We start from the raw sequence: 20868 nt of genomic DNA, 5'->3' as shown, positions 1-20868 counted from the left end.
GGCAAATGATCTCCATTTTCAGATAATATAATTGCATATTTTAAGAAAATCTATTAAGTGCAGCAAACACATTAATTGAGGTATTATACAATTTTATCAGTGTTAAGAGGATATAAGCTAAATAAACAAAATCTGCTCTTTAGCTATTTCAAGCATCAGACAAAATAAATAAAAAAATTTATAAATAATGACAATTTCAAATATATGGACATTCACCTAAGATACAAATAAATAAAGTAAACTTATTTTGACAGATATAAGGAACTGAACAAATGGAAAGATATACATATCATCAATGTGACTGGGCCAACTTTTAATATATGGTAAAGATGTCAATACTTCCTAAAATAATTTATATGTTACATGTAAACACTATGAAAACACCAATGGGATACTTTATGAAATGATAAAATGTTTGGGGAAAAACAATCAGTTAGTATCAAGGGGGAACAACAAAAAAATAATTAATGAAAGGGAGACTTATGCCTTGACAGATTTCAAAAGATACTGTAAAGCTATAACTGCCAAAACTATCTGGTAATGGCAACAAAATAGAAAAAAATCAAATAGAATAGAAAATCCATAATAAAAATCAAATATATACAAAGTATAAGTGCTTAATAAACTCAAGGTTGCAGGACTTTGGGGGACAGGAAACATTAATTTAGAAAACTGAAGAAATTAGTTATATGAGGAGAAATAAGTTTAGATTCATAGCTTAATTATTTACTACTATAAATTCCATTTGCACCTAAGTAAGTATATGATGATAACCAATATGGTGCTGATACCTAAACCAGGAAGAGTTAAAACACAGAAAGAAAATTATACACCTATCTCCCTGATAATATAGATACAAAAATCTTAAATAAAATCTTAGTAAAATGATTACAACAAGTTATCACTGGGATAATACATTATGATCAAGTGGGATTTATCCCAGGAATGCCGGGTTGGATCATTATTAGGAAAACTGTTATTATAACCAATTATATCAATAACAAACCTAAAAGAAATTATATGATCATATCAATAGATGCTTAAAGAGTTTTTGACAAAATACAGCACTCATTCCTACTAAAAACACCAGAGAGTGTAGGAATAAGTGGACTGTTCCTTAGAATAATTAGCAGTATCTATCTGAAACCATCAACGAGCATTATATTCAAATGGGGAGAGGCTAGAGGCACTCCCAATAAGATCAGGGGTGAAACTAGGATGCCTATTATCACTACTATTATTCAATATCATATTAGAAATGTTAACTTCAGCAATTAGAGAAGAAAAAGAAATTGAAGGAATTAGAATTGGTAAGGAAGAGACAAACCTCTCACCCTTTGAAGATGACATGATGGTATACCTAGAGAATCCCAAGAAATTATCCAAAAAAACTACTGGAAACAATTAGCAATTTTAGCAAAGTTGCAGGATATAAAATAAACCCTCATGAATCCTCAACTTTTCTATATATGACTAGCAAGATACAGCAGGAAGAGCTAGAAAGAGAAATCCCACTCAAAGTAACCTCAGACAATATAAAATACCTGGGAGTCTATTTGTCAAGACAGACTCAGAAACTTTTTGAAAACAATTACAAAACACTTCTCACACAAATTAAATCAGAGTTAAATAACTGGGCAAACATCAACTGCTCATGGATAGGTAGAGCTAATATAATAAAAATGACAATTCTACCAAAACTAAACTACCTGTTTAGTGCCCTACCAATCAAAATTCCAAAAAATTACTTTAACGAGTTAGAAAAAGTTGTAAGTAAATTCATATGGAGAAATAAAAAGTCAAGAATTTCCAGGTATTTAATGAAAAAAAGTGCAAAAGAAGGGGGCTTAGCCCTACCTGATCTAAAATTATGTAATACAGCATCAGTCATCAAAACTGTCTGGTATTAGCTAAGAAATAGAGTGGTGGACCAGTGGAATAGACTAGGTGCAAAAGCAGGAGACGATTATAGTAATCTGCTGTTTGATAAACCCAAAGAGCTATTGGGATAAAAACTCTCTCTTTGATAAAAACTGCTGGGAAAATTGGAAGTTAGTATGGAAGAAACTTAGATTAGACCAACACCTCACACCCTTTACCAAGATAAGATCCAAATGGATACAGGATTTAGATATAAAAACAATACTATAAGCAAATTAGAAGATCAAGGAGTAGTTTACCTGTCAGATCTATGGAAAGGGGAGCAGTTTATGACTAAGGAAGAGATGGAGAACACTAAAAACAAACTAGATGATTTCAATTACATTAAATTAAAAAGCTTTTGCACAGATAAAACCACTGTAACCAAGATCAATGTAGTAAACTAGGAAACAATCTTTACAACTAATATTTCTGACAAAGGACTCATTTCTAAAATATACAGAGAACTGAGTCATATTTAAAAAAAAAGCCATTCCCCAGTTGACAAATGGTCAAAGGATATGCAAAGGCAATTTACAGATGAGGAGATCAAAGTCATATGAAAAAATTGCTCTAAATCATTACTTATTAGAGAAATGCAAATTAAAGCTTCTCTGAGGTACCACCTCACACCTCTCAGACTGGCCAATATGACCAGAAAGGACAATGATCATTGTTGGAAGGGTTGTGGGAAATCTGGGACACTAATACATTGTTGGTGGAGCTGTGAACTCATCTAACCTTTCTGGAGAGAAATTTGGAACTATGTCCAAAATGCAACAAAAATGTGCATACCCTTTGATCCAGCAATACTCCTACTGGGTCTATACCCTGAAGAGATGATGAAAAAGGATAAAAACATTAATAGTACAAAAATATTCATAGCAGACTTGTTTGTGATGGCAAAGAACTAGAAATCAAGTAAATGTCCTTCAATTGGGGAATGGCTTAGCAAATTGTGGTATATGTATGTCATGGAACACTATTGCTCTCTTAGAAACCAGGAGGGATGGGAATTCAGGGAAGCCTGGAGGCATTTGCATGAACTGGTACTGAGTGAGATGAGCAGAACCAGAAAAACACTGCACACTCTAACAGCAACATGGTGGGGGGGTAGATGATCAACCTTGATGGACTTGCTTGTTCCATCAGTGCAACAATCAGGGACAATTTGGGGCTGTCTGCGATGGAGAATACCATCTGTACCCAGATAAAGAACCATGGAGTTTGAACGAAGTTCAAGAACTATCCCCTTTAATTTAGAAAAAAAAAAAACTGCTATCTTATTGTCTGATCTTATCTCTTATACTTTATGTTTCTTCCTTAAGGACATGATTTCTCTTTCATCACACCCAATTTGGATCAATGTACAACATGGAAACAATGTAAAGATTGACAAATTGCTTTCTGCGGGGGTGGGGGAGGGAAGTAAGATTGGGGGGAAAATGGTAAAACTCAAAATAAATAAAATCTTTAATTATTTTTTTAAGTTTTTTTTGCAAGGCAAATGGGGTTAAGTGGCTTGCCCAAGGCCACACAGCTAGGTAATTATTAAGTGTCTGAGACTGGATTTGAACCTAGCTACTCCTGACTCCAGGGCTAGTGCTTTATCCACTGCACCACCTAGCTGCCCCCTAAACTCTTTAATTAAAAAAAAAATAAGTATATGATGTGCTTAGTTCAGTGTTATGCTATTAAGGCTTTAATAGTTTTAAGAGAGACAATCAGACTAGACAGACTCTTTAAAGCATAATGAAGGGGTGGCTAGGTAGTGCAGGGGCAGCTAGGTGGTACAGTGGATAGTGTACCTGCCCTGGAGTCAGGAGTAGCTGAGTTCAAATCTGACCTCAAACACTTAATAATTACCTAGCTGTGTGGCCTTGGGCAAGCCACTTAACCCCACTGCTTTCTGAAAACCTAAAATAAATAAAATAAAAATAAAAAAGAATAATGAATGAGCTGCAACTCCAGTGATCAGAACTTTGGCATAATTCTATCTCCTTTCCCTGTCAGAGGCCAAAGGATGATTTTTGATCCTCTGAACCATGCTTGCCTTTTGGCCAGAGGCTTAAACACAGATCAATTAATAAAAATTTACCAAGCACCTTTTATATACCAGACACTGCTCTAAACTCTGAAAATACGAAGAGGCAAAAGACAGTCCTTACCCCTAAGGAACTCTGTCTTAACAGGGGAGATGATGTGTAAATACTTAACTACAAACAAGCTATTTTCAGAACACATAAGAAATAATTAACAAAGGGAAGATGATAGAATTATAAAGGGTTGGTAGCAACTTCCTATAAAAGATCTGAGTCACTTAACCCCATTCCCTTGCAAAAAAACAACAACTTTATTATGATGAATGTATGCAAAATGGATTAGAGTGGGGAGAGGCAGGGAGACTCATCTCAGGCTATTGCCATAGTCCAGCCAAGAGCAAAGAATGTGATACACATGAGGATCCACAACCAGTTCCATAGTGGGGTCAGATCAGACTGCTGAGGTAGTGCTAGGTTCTTTAAGACTAGAAAGAAATTTTTAGTTTGGGATTTGTAGAAACTTCTCTTGGTTGGGCTCTGAAGAATTTCCACCTTTCAAGTATAGATGTAGAAAATCAGATATTATTGCCTCTATAGCATGCAGCTCTTAAGTTTTCTCATAGACCCAGATTCCTAATTCAGATTTATTCACTCTTTTCCATCTTGACCCCTTGTTGCATTGTCCTATTGAATCCTTTGTCTCCTTATCTAGTCAAACATTTCACCTTGCCAAACCTTAGCCTTTGATTATTTCTACTATCCTCTGCCTTCACTCCTACTCAGATGCTTTTTTAAAAAGATGTTTTTAAAAATTTTATTTAAGGAAATGGGGTTAAGTGACTTGCCCAAGGCCACACAGCTAGGCAATTATTAAGTATCTGAGGCTGGATTTGAACTCAGGTCCTCCTGACTCGAGGGCAGGTGCTCTATCCACTGTGCCACCTAGCTGCCTACTCAGATGCTTTTGAACAAAGCTACAGGAAAACCATAAGTGATGCAATTCCCTTCCTTCCCAACTTATGTAGCAGTATCCCCTTTCTCATCCTGACTCTCAGAGGACATTGTCCAAACCAATGCCATTTTGCTTTATCATTAAACACTTTAAAGTCAGGGTTTCTTCCTTCAGTCAGTTCTAGGATATGAAATCAGCTTAGCTTTGCTGCCAAATTTAAATCTTTAATCTTCAATCAGTTTGATTTTTCAATCTCTCCCTGTCTGCTGGCTGCTTCCTTATTGCCTTCAAACATGCCTTTGTCTTCCCCCAACTTCAAAAACTTTCATTTGATCCTTTCATCCCATTATTTTGTCCCATATCTGTTCTCCCTATTGAGAAGAAACTCTCTGAGAAGACCATCTACAATAGATGTCTCCACTTCTTTTCTTCTCTCTTCTCTTCTTTGCAGTCTGGCTCACCATTCAATCCAAACTGCTCAGACTTCCTCAGTGCTCAGCCTTCTTGACCTCTCTACAGCCTTTAATCAATCCCCCTTTTCTCTTTGATATGTTTTTTATTATTGTTATATCACTTTCCCATAATTCTCATCCTATCTATCTAACCTCTCCTCAATCTCCTTTGCTGAATCTTCATATAAGTTGCATCCACTAATTCAAAGTGTCTCCCTAAGGCCCTCTTCTATACTGTTTTGCTTGATGAGATAATCAGCCTCTATGTATTCAACTATTTATGCAGAAGGTTCTCAGCTCTCTCCTGATTTACATTCTTATATCTTTAACTACTCATTGAACATCTCAAACTGGATGTCCCATAGATATCTTAAACTCAACATTACCAAAACTGAACTTAGTATCTTTTCCTCCAAACCCTGCTCTCTCTATTTTTTTTTTTGCTTTTTGCAAGACAATGGGGCTAAGTGACTTACCCAAGTTCATACAACTAAATGAAGTATTAAGTGTCTGAGACTGAATTTCAACTCAGGTCCTCTTGATGCCAGGGCTGATGATGTTCCATCCACTGTGGCACCTAGCTGCCCCACCCTGCCCTATTTTTAACTTTTCTATCACTGTTAAGGGTACCACTAACTTTCAAATCATACAAACTATGTCATCCTCAATGCCTCATTTTCTCTTTCAACACATCCATATCCCATCTATTACCAGGGCTTGTCATTTCTTTTTTTTATTCTTCACACTTATTTCATTTTATTTTCCCCAAAATATGTGCAAAAATAATTTTTAACATTCATTTTTTAAATTTTGAGTTCCAAATTCTCTCCCTCCTTCTAACCCCACTTCCCTTCACTGAAAAAGCAAGTTACTTGATTATAGGTTAAAATGTGTAATCATGCAAAACATCACTATAATAGTTATGTTGTGAAAGTAAACACAAACACACACACACACACACACACAAAAGAGAAACCTCAAGGTCTTGTCATTTCTACCTTTATTACATCTTTTCTCTTTTGACAATGCTGCCACCCCAGTAGTTCAGACCCCCATTATCTCATGCCTCTACTACCAATAATCTCCCTACCTCAATCTCTCCCTTCTCCAATCTCTCCTTCATACAGTTGTTACAAAAAATAGGTTTGACTACGTCATCCCCTTTACACAGTAAATTCCAGTAATCAAATATATAATACTTTGGCATTATAACCAAGTCCTGCCACACACAACTTTCTAGTCTCCCCCAATATACTTTTCATTCAGTGATATTGTCCTTCTAGATGTTCTTCAAATAAGCATCTCCTGACTGAACATTTTCACTGGCTGCTTTCTATACCGAGAATTCTCTTCTTCCTCATCTCTACCTTCTGACTCTTCAAGTCTCAGCTAAAATCCCACATTCTGAAAGAAACCTTTTCCAGTCTTCCTTAATCTTAGGGTCTTCCTGCTGAGGTTATCTCTAATTTATCTTGTATAAGTCTTGTTCCTACATAGTTTTCATGTCTCTGCTGTAAGCTCCTCAAAGCTTTTATTTTTTTTTTTTGACCAATCTTTGAGTCCCCAGAACATCAAACAGTGGTAGGTGCTTAATTTTTTTTTTTAACTTGATTGCTCAATTGTAAGTAAGCTGATAGTTTCTCTAGGAGAGAAGAGAGAGAGAGAGAGAGAGGAGAGAGAGAGAGAGAGAGAGACTCTTCGGAAGGTGGCAAAACATCGATCCTATTAATGCCATTATAGAGGAATCACAATCAAACCCAAATTACTGGTACAGAATTCCAGTTCTACTGTAAGCACTTGGTTCTTGCCAAGCATTTTCCCAACTGATAGTCCTCCATATATTTGAGGATAGTTATTAAGTCTCTTCCCCATTCTCTTCATTCTGACATGATTTTTGATTTCCTTTACTATCCTGATTATACTCTAAATAATCTCCAGCTAGTTAGTGTCCTTCTCTAAAAGTGTCCCACAGATTGCACCATTTCAAATGCCTGATGAGGGCTGGGTATGTCAGGATTATTTTACATTTTATTTATTGTTTTTCATTCATGCAGAGTAAAATTGCATTAGTGACTTTGCCTATGTTTCATATGACTATTACTCAGTTTGCTCTCTACTAAACCCTCTAATTCCAATTCCCTCCTCTACTTGTGCAGGTGAATTTTTGAACATAAGTATTTTTATAGTTATGCCTATTTAATTTCAGCTTATTAGATTTGGTCTATTTTTTTTAAGTCTTCTGAGGTCTTTTTTGAATTCCTAACTTCCACATTTTGGGCACATTTAAATTTTTTTTTTTTGCAAGGCAATGGTGTTAAGTGACTTGCCCAAGGCCATGCAATTAGGTAATTGTTAAGTGTCTGAGGCCAGATTTGAACTCAGGTACTCCTGACTCCAGGGCCGGTGCTCTATCTACTGCACCACCTAGCCGTCCCCATCTTTAATTTAAAAAAAAATTATTTATTTAAGGCAATGGGATTTGAGTGACTTGCCCGAGCTCACACAGCTAGGCAATTATTAAGTGCCTGAGGCCAGATTTAAGCTCAGGTCTTCCTGACTCCAGGGCTGGTGCTCTATCTACTGTGCCACCTAGCTGCCCCGCATCTTTAAATTTTGCAAGCATGCCTTTTGTTAGCAAGCAGACCACCATGCAGCTTCTATGAGTATGACCCATCTTAGCTAGTCTGGTCTTGGGATGCCAGACATATACTTCTTAAATTCTTTTTAATTCATGTATTCTTTCTTGTATTCATTCATTGCCAGGCCCATATATGAAACTTTTTGCACTGTGTAGGAACAGCTAGAGCTTATTTCACACCTGCATAGTTTTCAAGAAACTAAGATTACCTCTATGTTAGTGTGAAGCATTGCCTTAGGGTTTTTAATGAAGATTACCAGTCTGATAATTTTGTCTAAAAAAAAAATGAAAAAAGAAAATGTGATTAGTCCCGCATGATATTTTTTCTTTTTCAAAAATTACATTTATTGATGCTATTTGTCTTTGAGTACAGTAATTTCCCACTCCTTCTCCGGACTGAACCTTTCCTTGTAACAAAGAAATATAATTAGGCAAACAAATGTAATACAATGACCCTAAATGATAAGGTATAATATTCAGTCCCAGCAATCTTCTATCTGCCATGAGTGGGGAGGTATATCTCATCTGTTCTTCAGTATTTTCATGGTGTTTCCAATTTCTTGAGTTATTTTAATTTTCCTTTTCATAATTGTTTTTTCTCCTGTTCCTCTAGTTCTGTTTATTTTACTCTGAAGAATCAGATTATATGATTCTTTCAACCTTTCTCTAAATTTCTCATATTTTTCATTTATTTTATTACAATCAAATTCCATTATATTAGTATATAGAATAGTTTTTTCCATCCATTCCTGGTGTTCTGGTCCATCAGAATCACTGCTTTCCTTTTTTAAGTGTCTGCAAAATATCTTTTTAAAAATTTGATCTAGAATTTTGCCAGGAATTGAAGTCATTTATACCAAGCTTATAATAATTTAAAGAATATCTTTGTAAATGGTGCTCAGAGGACTAAGAACTGACGTTCATGCTACCATAACTGGGGGATGCCTTCAGGTGTCCCATGAGTCTACACAACTTTATAACCTCTCTTCATTGCTGCTTTTCCTGGCTATTTGAGGAAGGGAGAGAATGTCCAACAGATACATTAAAATCTCAAGTGATTCCAGGAAATATTCTCCTGTAATCCTGCAACCTTACTTCATTTGGGTAGCCTTGAAGCTAGTAAGAGGAACAGGTTTCTTTCATTCTCTCTGAGAAAATGACTAAAAGGTTATAAATATGGTTGAATACCTTCTTTTCTTCCTGCTACTTTTCCTTCTTGCTGCTTAGATACTCTCAGGAATAAGTTTTTTTCTAGACAGTGAGAAGGGATGGGAATAAGTCACAAAGCCACAGGTTTTAGTTACACAGGCCTTCAAAAGGACACTGTTAGTATCTGGGTTTGGCATTTATTATGGATGATTTTCTGGACCACACATGTTGAACCCATCAAGCCTTATAGGCCAGTTCTCTAAATGGTTAATGATTTTTCCAGCTGGGGCTTGGAAGTGATCTGAGGAGATTTCACCGGAAACACACCAAAAAAAAAAAAAGGCACATGTACACCAAAGGGAATGATGAACAGACCTCTTGACAGATTTGAGTTGACAAGTCTTGAAGACCCAGTGGGGGTGCACCAGCTGCTCTTCAGAAAGGTCTTATATGTGGGAGAAGTCAAAGAGAGTGTGTTATGGATAGAAAAAAATGCACAAATATCATGAGTTTTATTGTGTAAAGAGCATCAAATTCCATTATTTAGTTTCTATCTGAAACGGCCCAATAAATTAGATAGAACTTTACATCTTTGATGTACAGATAGGGACATTAAAATAATAATTCACATTTTATAACTCAGGTTTGCAAAGCATTTTACAAACATTACTTCATTTGCTCTTCACAACAACTCTTTGAGGTAGGTAATACAGCATATGGTTATCCAAATTTTATAAAAGAGGAAACAGGAGTTAAATGACTTGGCCAAGGTCATATATCCAGGAAGTATATGAGGCAGGATTCAAACCCAGGTCTTCCTGAGGACAACTCCATGGCTCTGCCTCATACCACACTGCATCACAATGAAGTAACATGACATGCAGGTAACTTTTGAGTGGTGACTATTCCATTCAATTAGATAAATGTTGACTATGTGCAAAGTATCAAAAAGAGGCACAAGTTACAAGAAACTTATATTTCTGATGTGCTGTCCCATTTTGATTTATGTCCTTTACAGCTAGGTTTTCAATCTGCCTGGGGTACATCATCTTCCTCAGGAATTTTGAAAACCTGGGGGAAAGTGCATGAAATTGTTGGGAAAAAATCTATTATATAGAGAAGCTGTTTTCTGATACTTTTGGAACAAGCAATATAGAGAGCTTACTATATTTAGTTATTTGTGTGCTGTGTTCATTGTCCAATGGAGTCTGAGAAAATTTAATGTTTATGAAGTTTAGGTATTATTAGCTTTCCAGCTTAGTTATAAGTAGTTATAAGTTGACTCAATGAATTCTATTTAAATAATTCTGTCCAAACATACTATGATTCTCTCTCCCCCACCAGGTATAGCATTTCTTTCTGTTACAGGAATTCACTCCCTGTCCCATGTTTGATTTTTGTTTGTCCCATATCTGGTTGATGTTTGTACATTGAATATCTCATGACTATTCTCTTTAGGGACTCTATAGAGATAGTTTTACTTTAAGTTATAAATTTGATGCCACAGTGGGGGAGTGAGTATGAAAATGGGGGAGTTAATCCTCATAATTAGAAGTCAGATTTCCCTAGAACTGAACTCAACAATCATAATACTTGGACCTGGATCCTGAGGATCAGTCAAATGGTTCCTTTATGTGAGATTGATGCTCATAGGAGCATGCACTCCTATGAAAGAAACTGATGTTTATTTGTTAAAAACTTGTTCTGTCTCCTATGACAGTGATTGATAATTTGTTGTTGTTCAGTCAAGTCTGACTCTTTGTGGCATCATTTGGGGTTTTCTTGGCATAGATATTGGAGTGGTTTGCCACTTCCTTCTCTAGCTCATTTTACAGATGAGAAACTGAGTTCAACAGAGTTGTGTCTTGCTTCCTGTTGATTGTATACTTGTGAAGAATAACCAGTTGTGATATATCAAAGGGTTTCCTCTTTCCTTTAGATTTCCAAACTGGTGCACAGCACAGCAGACTTTGCTCTTGGGGATGGGGGAATGGGGTTGAAGAGATGTCTCCTCTCCTGAGCCACCATGAGCAGAAATGATGACCTAGCACAAACCCATTGCGGTAATCAATCTGCTCGGTCCTGTCCTGAGAGCAGAGTTCAAGAACACCACTCCCAAACCCTACACTTCTGTGTAGAGGAAGAAGACTTTTCATTCCATGGGCAATTCCAAAAACTAGCTTTGAAGCAAAAGAAGGGACATTTCTTGGGCAGCACCAGCTTCTGGGGTTTTCTGAATCCAAGAATTCAAGTCTGTTCACTGAATTTTTTAGTTCCTAATGCAGTGGAAATCTGGAAGAAAGAAGAGATTAGATTAAATGGTCCTGTGAGATCTCTTCCAACTTTAAGATGTTCTTGATTTCTTTGGATTCTCTTTACTTCCTCCTTTTCACTCTCTCTTATTCTTCTTCATGCCCTCACTCCTTCCCCTCCTTCAGGAAGCAGCTCAGTGAACCTAGGATCAGTAAGACTTGAGTTCAAATTTGACCTCAGATACAATCTATATGCCTGAGATAAGTGACTAATAGAGTACTGGCTGGGGTCAGGAAGACCCGAATTCAAAATCTGCTTCTGATTCTAGTTTTGCTAGACCCTAGACAGAATTTTTATCTTCAAAGATTTAAAACTGGAAAGTCAAGTCAGTCAGTAAACATTTAAGAGTCTACTTTGTGACCAATATGATGAGCTTAAGAGCTTGGTCAGACATCAAAGACACCAAGGTCATCCATTGCATCCCAGTTCATTAACTGGTCCTGACTTTAGTCTAGCTGGTGGTCTTCAATGACTCAGGAAGAGTGAGGCTGAAGATTTTGTGCAACTCTGTCTCACTTAAATCCAATTCATACACTTGTCAGAATATCATTCTGTGATTTCATTGATCATGTCAGATGAACAGTAAACCTCTTCTTCTCTATCTTGGAGAAGGAAACAATATCTTTGCCAAGAAAAGCCCATGGGTAGTATGGTCCATGGGATCATAAAGAACTGGATATGACAGAACAACAATCTCCTTACTCTTGTCTTTTGACTCCCTTCCTCCCCACTTAGTGTCTCTTTGTTGGCCCCATTGGGCTGGTATAGCCTTTTTTCTTTTTGGTCATCTTTGGCTGCATTCCAGTTTCAGTAAACTGCTTTGATCAGTGATTTTCAGTCCCTCCCTCTCTCAGTGGTTCCTCTTCTCTTTATCTTAAGCCCAGAATGAGAAGATGCTGATCATAGCCAGTTGGACCACATCAGGCCCGCAGATTCATCTTCATCTTCAACTGAATCCCCCAACTGGAGGGCAAAGCACCTGATTCCATTTTTGAGTCTAAATTCTCAATCTGCAGTCAAATCACAAAGACATGGAGTTGCCTACAGAATATGATGATTATAAAAGAGCCTATTCAATGGCCATTGTGACAATAGCCATTATGGCAAATATTGCAACAACCTAAGTCCATAAGAGAAAAAAATTGTTAAGTTCTAGTCAATGCTTCCTTTACCATAAGCAATATTTTTATGAGAAATTAAGCACGTGACTGAAAAAGACAAGATGTCCTTTGTAATTTATTATTCTGAGATTTGCTGTGTATAAGGTGCTGCATAAATAAATGCAAGGTAGAACATATATATGTGTGTGTGTGTGTGTGTGTGTGTGTGTGTGTGTGTGTGTGTGTGTGTGTAAGTACTCAGGCATAAAAAAAGGCCTTAGAACTGCTGAGACAATAAGAAGTAAATCACTTTAGTGGAGTTGGAGAAGAGATGAGTTTTGGGTTAGTTTTTTTAAAAGGTGATAGACTGGGGTGAGGGAAGGACAACTGAGTAAGATGAGAAGCGGGAATTCCAAGAATGAGGAAGTTGTATATGAGAAAGCAAAGAGGAGCTGTGTTGAAGTAACCAGAGTTTAGGTTGAAAATGTTTTTCTTTTTTAGAATAATCTAGTGTTTTATTAGAAGAAACAGCAAATCCTAACTTGCTTAAAAACTCACATGGGTAAATTTGTTAATATAAATATATAAATAATCATAATAGTTCCTCCAAGTCACCATCAAGGTCCTCCACCCACTAATTCCCATTCACTTTTCCTTCTATACTTGTAATTAGCTTTCATTCCATTCTTCTGGTTCTCCTTTATTTTCTTTGAAAATACTTGAACTGGGGGGCGGCTGGGTGGTACAGTGGATAAAGCACTGGCCCTGGAGTCAGGAGTACCTGGGTTCAAATCCCATCTCAGGCACTTAATAATTACCTAGTTGTGTGGCCTTGGGCAAGCTACTTAACCCCATTTGCCTTACAAAATCCTAAAAAAAAAAAAAAAGAAAATACTTGAACTGACTGATTTTGGGGGGGCAGGGTGGGGAGGAGAGATGATATAGTTAGGGTATGTCTTTAGGATGGAATTATTAGCTCAAAGGGCATAGCTGATTTTTAAACTTTTGCTTCATATATTTAACACATTGTTTTTTTTTTTTTTTTTTTAAAAGCAATGGCGCAGAGAATAAAGCACCAGCCCTGGAGTCAAGAGTACCTGGGTTCAAATCCAGTCTCAGACACTTAATAATTACCTAGCTGTGTGGCCTTGGGCAAGCCACTTAACCCCATTTGCCTTGTCAAAATCTAAAAAAAAAAAAAAGGCAATGGAAAATACTGTAAGGTTATGGAGGAATGAATACATTCATTTTTGGCAGAAATGCAAACTTGAATCTTTTTAAAAGTTGAAGATTTACTGGAAGACCATTTAATATAGGGTTTTGATTAATAGGAATATAATTATATTCACAAAGATAAAAGTATAATTTTTATGGTTTAAATTTTTCTAAATAGATATCTACCTACATGCCTGAGAGACCTATAAAGAGCAGTAAATGATACTTTATACTGTAAGACCCTGAGTTTTGAAAGCTATGAACTTTTGCCTAAATTCTGCTCCTAAGTTTCTGCCTGGTCATCTATAGGACCATGCAATGGGGGAACCTCCCCGAGGACCTGCATTCAATGATAACACGCGGCACTATCTCAAGACAATCAGCAGATGCTTGGAAATTCCCTACTGAACCATATATAAGGTCTCTCCTCACTTTACTCAGGGTTCCAGGATCCTAGCCGTGTCCTAGGATGGAACCCTAGCTCAAACTAGTTTAATAAACCCTTGCTATTGCATCTCCATCATGTTGAGTGCCTCTGTTCCGTAATTGGGGACTTTTCTCATACCTTAACAATACTGTTTTATATTCTAGACTGGGTGTTAGCCTATCTGGGATCTAATCCTGACTGCTTCATTTTAAGCAAGCCAGTAATCATGTTAAATCTGTTTCCTTATTTATAAAATTAGAAAATTGGGTCATCTCATTTTTAAGCTTTCTTTGAACTTGAAAATATCTATGCATTATTAATTGAGACTAAGTTCTTTGAGGATGGCATGATGGCAGCCTGAGCAAAGACCCAGAAATAAAACAGAATGACAACTTCAGCAAACAGTCCAGTTGAGTTGGAACAAAGAGAGTGTAAGAGAAGAACTGGGGCATCCAGGGGGAAAGTTTGGGAAAATAGGATGGAAATATTTAAATGTTAGACCTAGGTATCTGAATTGTGTTCTATAGGCAACAGGTAAACATAGGGAGCCAATGATGGGTCTTGAGCAGAAGTGTGACATTCCAGCTTGCAAAGACAGATGTACTTTAGGAAGATTATTTGGAGATTGGAAAGGACAAAATGTGGAGACAGAGGGTCCATTTAGAAGAGTATTAAATAGTGTGAATAGAGTGAAGGAGATCAGTGTGAGAGATGACAAGGAGACAGAATTGGTAAGACCTGGCACATTTTTGCATCTGGCCAGGGAGTTGCTAAGTTCTAGTCAATATTTCCTTTAACTTAAGCAATATTTAATATGAGAGGATAAGGGTAGGACCGAAAAAGATAAGATGTTCTTTGTAATTTATTATAATGGGATTTGCCAAGTCAGGGAAATAACAGTGGTGACTCCAAAGAGTTACCCAGGAAGGTAGGGCCTGAAGGAAAGATGTTTGTATTGAGGAAAGGGAGAAGTAAACAAAGAAAATAAAACTCAGATTTCTAAAGGGAAAAGATATTGTGGAGCAGTGGAGACAGCCCCCAAACTCTGGTTCTGCCCCAGCCAAAGGTGATCATGTGATTTCCTCAAACTCCATGGGACACTCTTGCCCTCCTTAGCGTGCTCCACTTGGGGAGCAAAGACCCCTCGGCCGGGTCTTTGTTCTCCTTACATCAAAACACATCCTTTAGAGCCTGGGCAAGTCACTTAACTGATTGCTGCCATCCAGGTCATCTCCAGTCATCCTGATTCCTATCTGGCCCCTGGCCCCGGGTGACTGGAGGAGACAGTGAGCCTGGTAGCTCGGCGCAGCACCCCCGACTCAAATCCAATGGCATCAGCTCCCTGGTGTCCTGGTGGTCTTGGAGAATGAAGGACAAGCAGTAACATCATCAACATTTCATAAATGCACCACTTGGGCCTCTCTCCCAATAACTGACATCTTATATTTTTGTCCCCTTTGCCAATCTGAGGGGTACAAGTGTAGAACCACAAGATTGTTTCCGTTTCCCTTTTTTCAGATGATTGTTGTTAGTTTGCTTTTTCCTTTGGAGATGCTTGTCCAGATTTTTTGACCATTTATACAATGGGAAATGACTCTTGCTCATAGATATTGGTATCAGTTCCCTCCGGGATCTTGATGATCAGATTTTGGAAAAACTCGCTGCAAAGGTCCCGCCCCACCTTAAACTGCCCCCTTCTCATTCTAACTGCATCGACTTGGAGGGTAGATGGAGCCCCCCCACCCAAGGTGCCTCCCCTCCCCCTCCACCTGCCGGCCGGCTCGGGCTGCCTGTCAATCAGCGCTTGTCGCGGCCGCCCCAGGCCGGAGGGGAGCGGGCGGGGAAGTCATTAATTACTGCTCGGCCATGCGGCTCCGCGCCGCGCCGCTCCCGGGCCAGGGTCCCGGGCCAGGCTCCCGCGCCGCTCCCGGGCCAGGGTCCCGGGCCAGGCTCCCGCGCCGCTCCCGGGCCAGGGTCCCGGGCCAGGCTCCCGCGCCGCTCCCGGGCCAGGGTCCCGGGCCAGGCTCCCGCGCCGCTCCCGGGCCAGGGTCCCGGGCCAGGCTCCCGCGCCGCTCCCGGGCCAGGCTCCCGGGCCAGGCTCCCGGGCCAGGCTCCGCGCCGCGCTGCTCCCGGGCCAGGCTCCCGCGCCGCTCCCGGGCCAGGGTCTCCGCGCCGCTCCCGGGCCAGGCTCCCGGGCCAGGCTCCGCGCCGCGCTGCTCCCGGGCCAGGCTCTGCAGTCCGGGATGGCCGCCCGCCCGCTGCCGCCGCCGTTGCTGCTACTGCTGCTGCTGCCGGCCCGGCCCGGGCTCCGCGGGGCCACGGTAGGAGCGTGGGGAGGGGGGTGGTGAGTGTGTAAGTGTGTGCGCGTGTGTGCGCGCGTGTGGTGTGTGTGTAGGTGTGGTGTGAGTTTGTGCGCGTGTGAGTGTGTGTCTATGTGTGTGACTGTGGTGTGCGTGCAATTTTTTTTTTTAACAATAATCATTATTGTCTAGATTGTTCTGGATCTTCTCACTTCATTCTTCAACGTCTTTACCAAATGTCTCTGAAACCCACCCCTTTCATCATTTCTTCCAGCGCAGTTATATTCCAATACATTCATTTACCATAACTTTTCCCCAGTTAAATACTGGAATTTATTGTTCTTTAAAAAGTCTGGTAGAATTTGCTTAAAAATCCACCTCGGTCTCCTTTTTCTTGTCGTTTTTCTTTTGGAGCTCATTTATGGCTTCTTCAATTGCTTTTTCTAAAATTTGGTTATATAAGTCCTGTAATTTTTGTTCTATTTTTGTGAATATCACTCACTCTGCTTTCTTACATCTTTTCACACATCTCTAAAACCAATCCCTTTTGTCGTTTCTTACAGGAAAAAAAAATTCCACAACATTCCTTAATTTGTTCTTGTTTTTTTCCTACCCAAAGACCATCCTTTTTTTCATGCCCCATCTGAAAAATATAGTCCCTGCTTCTTTTCCCCCTTTGACTCTCTCTCACTTGGCAAGGGCCTGCATGCAGGAAAAAAAATTTGGAGAGTTGGGGGGGGAGAAGGTGTAGGTTTTGAACTCAGTCCTTGAAGATTTCAAATCCCCTGAAATGAGATTTAGTCATTTGTAGGTTAGGTTTCTCCCATTAAAGATGTCTGTATAAGATCAATATTTGGGAGCCCTTCTGGGGCCAGAGGCTTGAGGCAAATTTGATCTAATGGAGACCCAGCTCAACTCTTACTTAAGTCAGGCCAGGTGTTGGGGAAGAGAAACTATGCCATGTGAGCATAATTACTATTTGTGTTGAATCCCCTGCTATTCGCGCTGGCTTCCTCCAAATTAGCCTCCTTTCAGTAAGCTGCCTCCAAAGATCCTGAGTTGGGAGCCTGGGAAGGCAGAGCACACAGGAACTTCCCCCCCAAGCAAATAAACCTCCCTTCTCAGACCCTCACCCAACTCAGAGAGAGTTATCCTGGGAAAGCAGGGGGAAGGGTCATTCATCATCTTCCAGGTCCAAGTCTCAAGCTGTTGTTTTTTCCCCCTTATAAAAAATGCATCTGCTACTAAAGCAGATCTAATCTCCAACCAGTTTGCTTTTAACCGATTCCTGGGGAAGAAAAATCAGGTTGTTTGTGAAAAGATGATCTAAGTCCCACTGTTTTTGATAAACCACCCTTTCATGGATAGGAATTTTTCAGTATGGCAAGTTGCCACGTCTATCTGAACACTGAATGAGCTTGTCTGTTATAATATGGTCAATTCTATATTATCGTCAGATAATCTGCAAGCTTCCCTCCACCATCCATCTGGTCATAGGGCTATCTTCTTTCCTCACCCAGCATTGGGCCAATTTTACTTTCACCAGCTGCAATATAGGTAGGACACAATCAACTCTCTACTGTTTCAAATTCTCCACACCATTCGGTAGGGCATATTTTCTGGAGTTGATTGTATGTATCATGTAACCAAGGAATACAAAATTAGAAGACGGAGAATGTATGCTAAGTAAATATTGAAACGGAACAGACTAGTTTACAGCAAAGCTTTCCAATCAGATCCACCTTTACTTCCCAATCCCAGTCATTAAAATCCTTTAGAAGAAGTGGAATTACTCTTGGGCATTCTTTTATCTTTGTGGATTAGTTACTCCCATGGTTAGTTGGGTAGAAAGGATTTGATTCAGGCCAATTCTAATAAATTAATTCAAAGAATTTATTTAAAATTTTGCTTTAACAAAAATTTATTTTCTTTTCTTCTCACCACCCTCCTATTGGAAAAGGAAAAAAAAACCTCTTGTAACAGATAAGCAAAATCACCAATAAACATTAAGGGCTTGTCCTGTGAAGGCGTATTAGGGCCTTTATTTATAAAATAAACACAACAGTCCTTTCCTGCAAAGAGCTGTTGGGGGATTCTGAAGTAAACTTCTGTTACTCAGGGCTCATTTTACTTGAGGTGTTGTATATATACATTGTAAAGGGGAAAAAAAGATCCTTAGACCTTTTCATAAGGAGTCAATCAGCCTGCTCTCCCAGAGGGCCTTGACACCTCCTCCCCCTTCCAGATCTTTTCTCTCCTTATAGACCAATTATCAGTAATTAGATTTAGATACCATTTCATTGCTATTTTAACTTTAGAAGCCCCTAATTTCCTGGCTCACCAAACTCAGCATGACCTGTGGGTTTGTGGGGAAATTGTGGGTAAGACCAGTGGCTATCCTGTTACCCTTTTATACTCAAGGTTTTACCCTTTGAGTTGATTAGACTCTGGGAAAATTGAATAAAATGAAGGCCTGGTTCTTTCTGGAAACCTATACCAGTGTCTCAATAAAACTGGTTGTTTGATGTAAACTATAGTTGTATGAGAACTAGGATCCTTGATTCTGGGCTGCTATAGAGATCAGTTTCTGCTCAAACAGTAGATTAGTATTCCAATACAAATGAAATAATATTTTTAAGTTTTATAGACCGGCAGTACTGGATTAGTTAATGATTTTTCTCCCTTTAGTGTTCCCTTCCTCCAATTTATCCTTCAGAAAGTTGGCAGACTAATCTTTCTAATGCTTGAGTCTGAACAGTTACTGCCTAACTTCAGTGGTTTCCCACAAATAAAGTGAAAGTTCCCAACATTTTAGATCCTTTATATTTTGGTCTCAATCTGATTTTGTAGCCTTATTTTACTCCATTCCCCTTTATTCAGTACACATTTCTGTCAAACTAGACTATTAGTTGTTTCCAAATCTCATCCTCCCCTCTCCCAACTCCTTGCATTCCTAAAGGTAACAACACCAAAGAATCTCAGTCTCAGTAGAAAACACAGACATTACCTAGCTCTAGCCACCTGACTAATATCCTTTCTATTGCATATGTAATAAATGGTTATCCAGTTTCCATTTGAAAATGCCCAGTGCAGGATTGGGGTGGTGGCCTTTAGTTCCCAAGGGAGCCCAGAGTACTTTTATTTGGACAGTACTAATTGTTAGGAATATTTTTTTATGTTGAATCTAAATTTTCCTCTTTACAATTTCCAATTAGTTTTGCCCTCTGAGACCAGGGAAATCAAGTCTAATCCATGTACTATATAATAACCCTTCAAAAATGTAAATGTATATGATGTCAAACCTCTTTGAAATCTCTTCTTCAGACTACATATTCTCAGTTATTCCAATCCTCATAGACAGTTCAGCAAGCATTTCTTTTCAAGAGCTTGCTGTTTGCAAGGGACTGGTCTAGATTTTGGGTATAAAAAGGTTAAAAAAAAACATCTTTTGCCCTCAAGGAGATTATATTTTGAGTCCACTTATTATCCTGCTTGTGCAGTTCTGTGTTTGTAAAAGTTTATCAGAGTCTTTCCTGAAAGGTGGTACCAGACCTGAGTGCAATATTCCAGATGTGATACGAACACAGTAGTATAGGACTATAACATCTCTAATTTTAGCACTATAGATTTCATAATCAACCAAAGATCACGTTCTTTTTTTGGTTGCTATTTTATACTATTCGTTCCTTGAATTTTTAGTCACCTAAACTCCCCACATCTTTTTTATATAGGAATTCTTTTTTTTTTTTTTTTTTAGTTCTTTTGTTTTTGCAAGGCAATGGGGTTAAGTGGCTTGCCCAAGGCCATATGGCTAGGTAATTATTAAGTGTCTGAGGCCAGATTTGAACCCAGGTACTCCTGACTCCAGGCCCGATGCTCTATCCACTGTGCCACCTAGCCGCCCCTATATAGGAATTCTTATCAAGTCACACTATCCCATCATGTAATTGTATAGTTATAGAATTTTATATGTACCCTATTACATTTTTTTTTTTAGGTTTTTGCAAGGCAATGGGGTTAAGTGTATGTTCCCCATTAAATTTTGGCATATTATATTTGATCCATTCATCTTGCCTCTCAAGGTCTTTTGGGAGTCTGATATGTCATTCAACACATTAGCCATCCCTTTTTAGCATTCTGTTACCTGTAAATATGAAAACCTTTATCCAAAGCACAGGAAAAATGGCTAACAACCTAGAGTAAAGGACATGCTCCTGAAAGTGTCTGATGGCAGATTCCAACTTAGTCTTCCTGATTCCAGGGTTGGTGCTCTATCCACAGCAACATCAATCATTCTGATCCTTATCTGGCCACTGGACCCAGATGACTCCAGAGGAGAAAGTGAGATTGGTGACTTAGC

General features: G+C 38.8%; 1 protein-coding gene across 1 annotated transcript in view; it reads left to right on the top strand.

The window, feature by feature from the left end:
• The window catches only part of LOC141512845 (ADAMTS-like protein 2), a 52611-nt gene that overhangs the window by 92 nt on the left and 31651 nt on the right, over positions 1–20868 (top strand). The gene's annotated exons all lie outside the window — the stretch shown is intronic.

This window comes from Macrotis lagotis, chromosome 2 (genome assembly GCF_037893015.1).
Source record: "Macrotis lagotis isolate mMagLag1 chromosome 2, bilby.v1.9.chrom.fasta, whole genome shotgun sequence".
NCBI classification, from domain to species: Eukaryota; Metazoa; Chordata; class Mammalia; order Peramelemorphia; family Peramelidae; genus Macrotis; species Macrotis lagotis.
The sequence above is the reverse complement of the archived record's forward strand: the minus strand, read 5'-3'. Positions and strand labels throughout refer to the sequence as shown.